We start from the raw sequence: 12,168 nt of genomic DNA, 5'->3' as shown, positions 1-12,168 counted from the left end.
GCCTGCAGCACTAAAGGACTCCGTGAGAGACGTCTGTCTCGCCCTAGCAGCACCTGTCCCTGTCCTCCTCTTCAGTTCGTCTCAACATAAGCTCGTCATATTCTGTGATATGATTTACTCTGAGGTGTTTGACAAGGTTAATGATGTTGCCACAACCATACATGCCAACCCTCCTGATTTTTCTGGGAGAATCCAGAATTTCAGTGCCCCTCCCGAAAATCTCCCGGAGCCACCATTCTCCCGAATTTCTCCCGATTGTCCACCCGGACAACAAAATTGAAAAACCATATCTCAGAATTCATAGCGCGGCCCAGCCAATTCCAGTTTCCACCAATGGCAGCTACTTAGTTTTAATATTACTCTTATTTCTCTTTCTGGGTCGCAAAAAAACTTAACATATTTTCAGGTGAGAATGTAGCTGTGTAAACTTCAAATATCTGTGCCGATCGACACATCGTCTTCAAACCCCCGTGGTCTTTCATTACTCGGGTTAAACATGATATATAAGTCACTTTGATAACTTAAAAATGTTATTGTTTGGCTTTTTCAGTGTTTTACTTGTTCGTGAGTAAATCGGTTTGGCTGAGATTAAAGTTATTAGATTAGATTAAATTAAAAATAACTTTATTAATCCCTCGGGAGGGTTCCGTCAGAGTTTACGTCAGAGGCCGGGTCCTCAGGTGGAAGCAGCCTCTGAATTTGGACACCCCCGCTGTTTCCGGGCCGGCCAATAATAACGGTGACATTTAACGTATTTTATCCGATAAATAAACACTGTAATATGTATTTATCACCCCCCCCCCCCAACAGCCCCTTTGAATGTCTCCCTAATTCTGAGGTCTCAAGGTTGGCAAGTATGGCCACAACACCTCACTCTTGGAGCACTTTTTTGCCACATGTATCGCAAACCACGTCTCAGCTGTTTGTGGAGGTAAAATACGTCCACACAATTACGCTCAGCCATTGTTGTGAGTGCGCACGGCAAGGGGCTGCGAGTTATTATACAGCCGTATTTCGCACATGACTATGAAAGGCGGAAGAGGAAGTAGTTCCTTTGAATGTAGACAATCTGAATGTTATACTTTCTTTCCACTGTGTTCCTGTTAATGACAAACTACAAATTTACTAAAATATCGATATTTTAATGTGAGAATCGATTCTAGAACATAAATGACTGGTATCGGAAGAATCGATATTTCAGGATCGATCCGCACATCACTAACACACAGCAATCTAGTCTTTTTACTGTTTCATGTCACCTGTGTCTCCCACAAAGTCAGTTTCAAGTTGAAAGCACGTATGCTGTCATAAAACTGTGTGACAACTTTTTTACGGCCTTGCAACAATTTGGTCAGAATATTCAAGTGATCGGTAATATCCACAAGAAATTCAAGATCCTCCAGCCATTCCTGACACTGCAATTCCATCACTTGATTTCCTTTTTTCTTCATGAATTGTCCGATTTCCTCACGGAGATCAAAGAAATGCCCCAGCACAGCACCTCTCCTTAACCATCTTACTTTAGTGTGGTATGGTAAGGTATCAGTAAAGGGATTTTCACTAGTGATGCGTCGGTTGCGAACAAAACGGCTCTTAGGCTACGTTCACACTGCAGGTGTTAATGCTCAATTCCGATTTTTTGATCAAATCCGATTTTTTTGTCTGCTTGTTCACACTACAAATAAAATGCGACAGCAAACGCGCTCTAGTGTAAACGCTCAAAGCGGCCCACATGCGCAAAAGAAGATGTCACACACAACGCGCTCTGTTTAGACCCAGATGAAACAATATTGTTTGACTGATGGCCCTTAATAATAAAGACTTCAGACTTTACGTTTCCCAATTTTTACTTTAAGTTATTTTGTTATTTACATAATAATGTAGATAACCTAATAATGATCCTTATTGCTGTTTTAGAGGAGCGTGCTTCAAAGGATAGTTGCAGATTTCTGTCAGAATCTGCAGATTATACTGTACAAATAAAATATTCACGTTTCTCCAACATTGTCTTCCCTACAGTTTCACTGACATCTACACTGGATGGCCAGGAAGTGTTCGCGATGTCTTCTCGGGTGCTTCTCCGGCGCTGATAATCGGCGTCTGTCTTGTGTCAGTGACGTAAAAGATGGATTTAATGCGACATGACCATTCAAACAGCAGTCGCTTTCTAAAACATCGGATATGTATCGGATTCAGTATCACATACGAAAGTGACCCAGGTCGGATTTGAAAATATAGAATTTGTGCCGTTCACACTGTCATACCATGATCGGATATGGATCGCATAGGGTCAAAAAAAATTGGATTTGATGCGCTTTCGCCTGCAGTGTGAACGTAGCCTTAGAGCCGGGTCTTTTAAGTAAACTACGCAAACCAGCTCCTTATTGGGAGCCGCTCTCTCGCCCTTTTTTCTGCTTCACTTCGCACGTGAGCCTTGTGCTTGCACTGAGCAAAGGGGGGATGGGCGGTAGTTACACTTGCAGTAGCACAGTAACAGAGCAGGAGAGAAAGAGAGCCAGGGGCAACAACAAGAGACAACATCATCACATCAGAATATGTGAGTGAAGTTGGCCCCCCCACCTTCTTCAAATCCAACAAAAGTGGTATCAAACGTTTGTGCTGCAAAAATTTTCGTTTGTGCTGCTATCATTTTAAAGCAGCGGTCCCCAACCCCCGGGCCTCGGACCGGTACCGTGAGTCGTTTGGTACCGGGCCGCGAGAGTTGAAGCTCAGGTGTGAAATGTATGGTTTTCAGGGTTTTTATCGGTTTTCAGCGTTATTTTGTTATCGTTTTTATCGTTAACTCGGTTTTCCTGGGTCTTTTCACAGGTGTTATGAATAAATCTTCTTTTTTTTTGTACCGTTACTAGTTTTATTCTTTGTATTTATCCGCGACACCTTAAAGGCCGGTCCGTGAAAATATTGTCGGGCATAAACCGGTCCGTGGCGCAAAAAAGGTTGGGCACCGCTGTTTTAAAGATATTAATAAAATTTTCTAGAGGTCATCAGAGGTCAACCAGCCCCCCCCCACATTAATTAAATCAAACAAAATGGGTGTCAATCAACTGTGCTACGTTTGTGCTGCTAAACTTGTTGTTTGTGCTACTTCTGTTTTAAAGATATTAATGAAAGTGTAAAGGTCAAAAGGTCAACCAGCCCCCCCACATTACCCAAATCAAACAAAATTGATGTCAAACGTTTTGTGCTACGTTTGTGCTGGTTTGTGCTGCAAAAATTTTCGTTTGTGCTGCTATCATTTTAAAGATATTAATACAAATTTCTAGAGGTCATCAGAGGTCAACCAGCCCCCCCACATGCTTGCTCAGCATCAGAGAGGGAGTAACGCCGCAGCAGCAGCGCCTTGAGGGCGGTGTACTTGCCTTGGGCTGGGGGGTCTCGGAGGAGAGTCATCATGCGGCGGATTGACAGCGGGTTAAGTGAGGCCATCACATGGTGGTATTTAGTATCGTCGGCTGAAACTCAACAAAGAGCAAACTGAGCTTCTACGTGCACGAATCATGAAGGAGGGTCGTGAAGCCAAAAATCCGGCAATTTAAGCGCCACAGCAAACGCAGCCATCAGCGGAGGTGGAAGTCCGGCGGCAGCCGATGCTTCCAGGCCGGAGCTGGCTTCGTCTTCGAGTGGTAGCGACAGGGGTCACCAATGTGGAGGTATGTAATAACGACCGGAGAGGTTTCAATGTCTCACTTCAACTTTATTAACTGACTCTCAACAACTTCACATACAGTAAGCGTCAAAACCTCTACCCAGCACTTCCCTTCAACTTGGGTGTGAGTGGAGCCACCTGGTGGTCCGCCACAAAACAACCTAGCTAATCGGGATCTGAAAATGATGTACCGGGAGTTGTGCCGTTCTCGGCGGCTTCAGTAACCCTCGAGCTCCCGGCTAGCTATCGAGCTGGTGGGTAATAGACATCTCCGAAAACGTCGAAGAACTTTTGCAAATATGCGATATCTTGATAAACCGAGCAGATATTTGATGTTTGCACAGCTACTTTCTCGCCTGAAAATATGTTAAAAGTTTATTTTGTGACCCAGAAAGATTAGTAAGAGTAATTTTAAAACTTAGTAGCGGCCGCCATTGTTGGAAACTGGAGTTTAGCTGGGCCACGCTGTGAATTCTGGGATATGGTAGGCCACGAAGGACACACCCGACCCATCCTTCAAATTCGGGGAAAAGGAGGACACATTTGTCGGCTGCATTCGGAGGAGTCTACGAATTTGGACAGCCTTCGGCGCGTCACTGTGACGTAATCGGTCTACAAATGTGGCCTCAGGAGGATGCAGCCCATGAATTTGGACACAACCAAAGATTGCGTTTGCCTGTACAAGAGATAAAGGAAAAAAAATTAACAACAGCTGTGAAATGGAATAGTCCAAATCACCAAAGTAAACTGGACCTGGGCTTGTTGCAGGGATCTGAAGTTACTAAACATTTTGTGAGTGTATGCACTAAAACTTAGGACCATATAATAATAATTATGTGCGTGATGAAAGTTGGGCAGCACGCTAACGTCCTTACTCCACTCTATATGCTCGTATGAGTCTGACCCTTTCACTCCTTTGATTTTTTTCCTCGTACTTTTTTTTGCCTTTTCGTCAAGTCTGTCTTTGTACGGACCTGCCGTGTTCTCCGTCGTCTTGTACATAACTGTTTTTGGGGCAAATAAAATGCAAGTAGGGATTAAAACCGCAGAATTAATGATTACCGGTGCTGGAAATACTAGCGCTTGATGCAGTGTTTTGATTTTGTTGCCACGGGTACCCACAAAGCAATGCGCGAAAGTCACGTGGTCTGTCAATCTCTATTGTCAACTCCCAGCAAAAAAATAGGGAACAACCCCCCCACCCTCCGCCTCCTGATGCTTAATCGATGTAATCTACTTTAATTTAATGCACGTGTAAAAAAAACAAAACAAAAAACACAGAAATGAATTATTTTTCTACAATAATTAAATAGATTCAACATCTTTATCAACAGAATTGCAGACTGCACAGAAGGTATCTTCCCAAAAGAAAAAGTACTATAGCTTACTATATATGTTAGACTTAATAGTTACTATATACAGTAATTCTATACATTTTACATCAGATTAAAACTTTGGGTGTAAGATTCAGATAATTATTTATTAAATGATAGACATTTTAAATGAGAAAGAAAAGTATGTCTTTGTGCTTTATGCTCTTTGTAATAATTAATGGATTGGATTACATTTTTTATTTCTCTCCGATATCCGATCCAGTAATTTAAGTCAGTATCGGGCCGATACCGATACGTAATATCGGATCGGTCCATACCTAGTTTGTATGTGTTTTGGAGTTTGTACATGCTTTGTCTCTAGGGGCCACCATATATATTTATGTATAAACATAGTATATGTATATATATATATATATATATATATTATATAATGTAAATAGAACCTATATACAAAAAAACCCCAGGTTTTTTTTTACATTACAGGGCTCTAGACTAACTTTTTACCACAGTTGCACCGGTGCGGCACAAAAGTTAGACGTAGTGATGGTAAATTTGATTCTTTTTACTGAATCGAGTTTTAATGAGTCACTCACCAAAGTGAATCGGGTCATTTGATTCACTGAGTCAGTTGACCAGAGAGTGGAAAAAATGTTTCCACTCAAACTTAATTTGTTTCTCTTTTCATGTAAATCCTACTGCTAAGATGAGTGATTCTAAAAAAAACCCAACTATTTTATAGAGCAAAAAAGAGCAAAAACATTTCTAAAATTAAGCAATTTCCTATCAAAATTGCTTAATAAACATTTATTTTGTTTATTTTTATTTTATTAGTATTTTCCTTAAATGTGTTAAATATATATTTTCTCATCTAAATGTCCACTGAAATGTGAGCCAGGGGGCGGTAATGCGCCTTAACATTGGTTGCCAACCAAGAAGAAGAAGAAGCTGTGAGCCAGGAGGGAGTGTCACTACCCGATCTGTACCGGAAACCCGATCGGTACCACGCATGTGCGAAAGGCTTCTACTTCCGGTCGAAGCATTTTACGATAGTTACGGGTCAGAGTATCTGTTAAGATGTTAAGAATAATAAGTATATCTTAAAATGTTTGCAATAATGAATCATTTCAGTACAATGTAGACAAAAACGAAAAATAAAAACATAATTACGGATCAGGACTCCCGATCCTTACTGCGCATGTGTAAAGTCGGACCGTACAAATCGGGTGTACCCGATCCGTACCACGCATGTGCAGATGTTTTCTTCTTCTTCTGTTCGTTTAATGGCAGTTTACTCCCCAGTGTACGAGGATACCGCCACCTGCTGACCGAGCGAATGAACCCTATTATAAACTGAATTTTCTTCATTTCAAACGTGTGTTAAATTTGATTTAGCGATAGTCGAGTGTGTTTATGCTTGTCAGTGAGGAGAGGATTGTTGGAATAGGGATGATGATGTCCGCTATCACTGTCAATTGTCAGTAAACACTTAATCTGGCTGATGAATCTTCACGTGACACATTGCTAAGTCAATATTATTAAGTCTGTAATTAGGCGCCATTCTTATTATTTTACGGAGCTTTTGTTCAATCGGGGGACACTCTCTGTTGAGGAGAAAAGCATGAATTTGTTTGTATACAGATTATCCATTGTTTAAATGTCCCGGGCAGTCGAAAAGGAGGCAGAGCTGTTGAGAAATGCTAGGAGCTAACTGGGCGCTAACCGTATCATTCAAATATATTGAATGTCGCAATGTTGGCAAAGACAGGAAGTGACGTAAGATTTGCGCATGCGGGGTACCGATCGGGTTTCCGGTACGGATCGGGTAGCGACAGGGAGGGGGTGAGCGAGTCCTGAGTGATTCGCTTACACTTACGATTCAGCACAGGAGGGAGGGGGTTAGTGAGTCCTGAGTGATTCGTTTGCCCTATGATTCAGCACAGGAGGGAGGGGGTGAGCGAGTCCTGAGTGATTCGCTTACGCTTACGATTCACCACAGGAAGGGAGGGGGTGAGTAGCTCAAATGTGCTGTTACCATGTTAGCAGAGCGATGCTACTGTGAACCGAGAAGCTATTTTCTTGATGTGAGCTTCTACTCAGGGTTTTTTCTTCCAGTTCAGAGCTGAATTTTTTTTGTTAAGATACTGGATGTTGTGTTTTTCTCCACAATTTTAATTATAAGCTAGATACATTGCTGCTAACAGCAACAGGGATGAGTCAGTGAGTCAGTTGGGCTTGCACAATAGTTGCACAATTGAAAAATTTGGTCGCATTTGCGACCAAATTAGTCGCACTTCTAGAGCCCTGCATTAGAAATTCCATTTGTGCATAATTTTATATTGTTGTTGATAATAAATTAATTAAAGCAACAAAACAACCTGAAGAGCCGGTTGGGAGCAGAAAGAACCGGTTCTTCTTAGTGAGCCGAGCCGAAAAGGCCGGTTCGCTAAAAGAAGCCAGAATTCCCATCACTAGCGGGACTCCTTCAAGAAAATGACATCCCAAGATAATGAGATTCTCCATCTGAGAAAATGCTCTGAAAGAAACAGAACACAGACTAAAAATACAGATGACGCACGATAAGTTTTGGCCTCAGCATGGAACAATAAGGATAAGGATAAGGAGTTATCTGAGGCTAAGACCGTGATCAGTCAATTTAAGGACACCATAAAGTCACTGATAAAAGACAGAACAAAAGAATAGTGAACGAGAAATGATTCAAGGAGAGCTATCCAAGTCTCAGACCAGGTAATCAACTGGAGCTCATCAAACAAAAGCAGGCAGAAGCGAAGACGGCAAAGGCCAAACAACTTGCCTGTGTCGATGAGGAGCGCAACATAGTTAAGAAAAGGCTGGTCCATATTTTGGCAGACAAAGAAAAGGTGGACAAAGAGCTCACACACTACAAAGAAATTGCCCATATGGAAAAGAAATAGTAAAAACTTATATGTGATTACTCATGAAAGTGGCCACTTTCATGAGTAAATCATATAAGGCTTACATGATTTACTCATGAAAGTGGCCACTTTCTCATTACTTTCATATATTGTTTTAGTAAGTATCCAAAACATACAAGTTTCATTATATAATTTTTCAAGGGATCTTATATCTGTTTTCACTCTTATATGCTTTTCATACAAGTTTCACACAAGACACATACAAACTTTATAAGATTTATATATAGCTTTTCCATATGGGTGTGTTTCAGCAGCAACAAAACATAAAAGAGCTGGAAACTGAAATTCAAATGAGTTCAATTCAAAGACAAACGATTGAAGGACAAAAACAGGAAATTGACCGTCTGACGGAGCAGGTAAAGGACCTGCGTGAGGAGAATTCCTTAAAGGTTGCCATTGAACTGCACAAATACGATGCAAAAACGCAGGAAAAAATCTTCTCGCAGTGGCGAACAAACAGACAAACTGTCACGGCGAGTGAGAAGAGCCGTGTGGAAGAAATGAAGGAGGATCCAAGCGCAGGCAGGTGTGAAGGTGGTTTATTGAATAAACGGCAAAGGGAAAATGGCAAATGAAGACAAACTAAACTATACTGGAAAACAACTAAACTACAGCGCAGAAACCAGAACACGAACACGAAGGAGGGCGAGTAGAGGCAGACGATGGTAGACAGCAGGGAACACACGGATGAAACATGGTGAATACACAGACGGACCAGCAACTACAACGACAGAGGACACGACTTAAATACACACAGAGAAACACAGGGGAATTACACACAGGTGGTGGACACAGCTGGGAATAATCAACAAGAAGAGACAGAGGTAAAACTAAACACACTCACATGAGACGCAGACCTTCACAATAAAACAGGAAACGAGAACACTACACCAAGACGCAGACCTGACACTGAGAGACAGACAGACAGAGAATGACACATGGAACCTAAACTCAACCTGCAAAAACATGAGAACACAAAACCTACGAACAACTCCCAAAACAAGAATAACTGAAACAGATTCATAATCATAATAAGAAAAGAATCCAAAATGCAAAAACACACCAAAACATGACAACTCAAAATACTGGGTCAAACTGACCCAGAACCGTGACACAAACGATTGAAGGACAAAAACAGGAAATTGACCGTCTGACGGAGCAGGTAAAGGACCTGCGTGAGGAGAATTCCTTAAAGGTTGCCATTGAGCTGCACAAATACGCTGCAAAAACGCAGGAAAAAATCTTCTCGCAGTGGCGAACAAACAGACTTAACGCTAAAAGAAAAATGCACATGTCCAGTCACGCAGCCACGCTGAGTCTCTATTTCAGCCCACATTGAAAGTTCGGACTTCAAAGTTTTTAAATTTTAATTACAGGCCAGTAAATCCAGAGTTATGATAATATATATAAGCCATGCTTTTTTTCTAAATACTGTAGTCACATTTTTGTGTGTGTATGTTTTAAGCGTTTTCTAAGGACAGCGCGAAAACAGTAAAGAAAGGGAAAAAAAGCCACCTTTTTCCTATCGGTGGAAAAATGTACCATATCGACCAATTAAAAAAAAGTCAACACGTGGGATTTGGTTGTTTAGGAAGAGGGGAAAGTTTAGGGGTGACAGTAACGGCAGCGAGACAAAGTGAGCGAGTGAGAGAGCGGGTGAGTGAGAGAGCTTTTAGATGTGGGAGATTTGTGACGTTTAGAGTGGAGTGTATAGTTAATGTGTTGTGTTGTCTTGTGTAGTTGTTCTGTTGTGTAGTCGTTTTGTTTTGTGTGTCAGTGAGGGCACTAATGAATGCCACAAAGGCACATTTGCAATGTGAACACTGTCAAGAAGTAGAAAACCAGCGGAGTGATGCACCTTCTGTTGTCAGGCCTGCAGGTTTATCCCTGTGCTGTTCTCCTCTGTCTTTTGGTGGACAAACTTGTTTTTTACTGGCACACATCATTTGTGAGGCATCTTACTGCCACACTTGATTGTCCTCTCATTTTAGTTTTAGTAATATTTTTTAATGGTTGTACAAAATGGGGAAGAAAAAAAACCGGCAGGTGTACTGTCTGCATTTTTAGATAAATAGTTGTATATGTTTAAAAAATGTACAATTTATATTTGCATTTCAAGTTATAAAAATTTACTCAACATGTCTGTGGGTTTTTTTTACAGTAAAAAATACTACTGGGCTTTTAAGTTCTTTGTGTGATTTCAGATCAATAATACTAATGCAGTATGTCTGTGACATTTCTGACATTTTGTGTAATTGAAGCAGTGTGAAACTTAAATTTAACAACTCTCCAAAGATTACGCAATAGACGCCCAAAATTAACCAACACACCGGAGGTCTCTGCCTGTTAACAGGCAGTTTTTCCTCCCCACTGTCGCCAAATGCTTGCTCATAGGGGGTCCTCGGATTGTTGGGGTTTCTCTGTAATATTGTAGTTTCTTTACCTTACAATATAAAGTGCCTTGAAGCAGCTTCTTATGAACTGGCACTTTGCAAATAAAATTTATTGGACTGAACTGATTTTCTTTTTGTTTATTAAGTCTGAATGGTTGTATTTGAGCACTTTTGATCTACTTCTATTCATTGTATTCATTCCTTAAAACAAGGTAACAATTCTAAACTTTCCACTGTGATCCTAATACCTTAGCAGAGAGTAGAGGTAGGAAGTACCAAAGTACAAATACTTAGTTACTGTACTTAATTTTCAGGCATCTGTATTTTCAGAATCAGAAAACTTTAATAATTTTGCATGAGTATTTATTTTTGTCTGACAAATTTTAACTTTTACTCCCTACATTACCTTTAAAAGATATGGGAGCAGAAAGAAAAGGTAGTGGAATTTCTGGCTTTCAAGTATGGGTGGGTTTTGATAATCGATTTATTGATTAAAATCGATTCTGGCTTGGATAACGTGATATCGATTCATTAAAATCCTGAATCGATTTTTTATATAAATTTATTTTGCCCAAAACGCCAGAATCTCAGGTTAAACCTCACAAAATTTCGACAACCACCAAACAGCTAAAACAGTAAATGAGAGCAGGTACACGGATTCTGCACAAAGACGTAAACACAAAGCGCGGACCCGCCGACAGATCAGAATCAGTGAGATGCCTTTCTCACCAGACGGCACGGACACGCTCGGGGCTGAAAGCCGACAGCTCGCTGATTCTGATGTTTCGGCGGGTCCGCGCTTTGTGTTTACGTCCTTTTTGCGCTGATTCTAGAGCTGTTAGTTTTATCTCTCTCCAAACAATATTGGCCGAACCAGCAGCAAAAGAAGATCCAAACTACGCTTCACATAAACATCGTCATGAATTCCCTCTTACTTTTGCTGTTTTGCTTCCACCATGATAAAATCACACTTCATGCACAGCTCTCTCTCTCTCTCTCTCTCTCTCTCACACACACACACACACACATACATACGTGTCTTCGTGATATATCAGTACGTATGACAAAAATGTGACAAATAGGAACGTGCCTTTCCAAAGGTCCAACAGGCATGGGAATCACAGAAAGTTTGACCCATGCTTCCAGGAACACGCCCATCTGTTGAGATTTTGGCTAGGGCTACATTTTGGTCAAACCTGAATTTACTGCTACTTGTGAGGACACTGTCAGGTTTATGTGACTTATGAGTACCATAAGGTCACACACTGATATTTCATGTTTAGGTGAATTGTGAAGCCCATGGATACACACATAATTTTCAAGTATACATGACTTATAAGGACCAGGTAAGGCTAGAGTCTGTATTTTCAGCTTGGCTCTTGTTACAGGTTTTTGAAATTACAATATAATAGGCATAGATGTACAATAGTAATAATGACCAGTCAGGTACTTCTGACAGAAATATCAGACATTCATGTGTTAATACAACACAGTAAATCTGAGCTGTATAGAGACTTAAAAAGAGACATAGCTCAAAAATGTGGTCGGTCTACTTTTTAAGTCTTAATATTGTATTGCATTAATTCATTTTGCAGTGAATGTTTATGTGAATAAAAACATGGAACATTATCTGCCTTTCTTATTTTTTAATTACAAAATGCACCCATAATAAACAGATTTATGGGTAAGAACAACGCAATGCAGAGACCTGCAATACTGAAATAACTGTGAGAGTAACCCCTTGCTTGTTTAAACTGAAAACAGAGTATGAACTTATGATGGCAAAAACCAGGAGAAAGGACTGAGTAACTTAGTCATTA

Source organism: Perissodus microlepis, chromosome 14 (genome assembly GCF_051167445.1).
Source record: "Perissodus microlepis isolate ML-2025 ecotype Zambia chromosome 14, ASM5116744v1, whole genome shotgun sequence".
In the NCBI taxonomy this organism is placed as follows: domain Eukaryota; kingdom Metazoa; phylum Chordata; class Actinopteri; order Cichliformes; family Cichlidae; genus Perissodus; species Perissodus microlepis.
Note: the sequence above shows the minus strand (reverse complement) of the source record.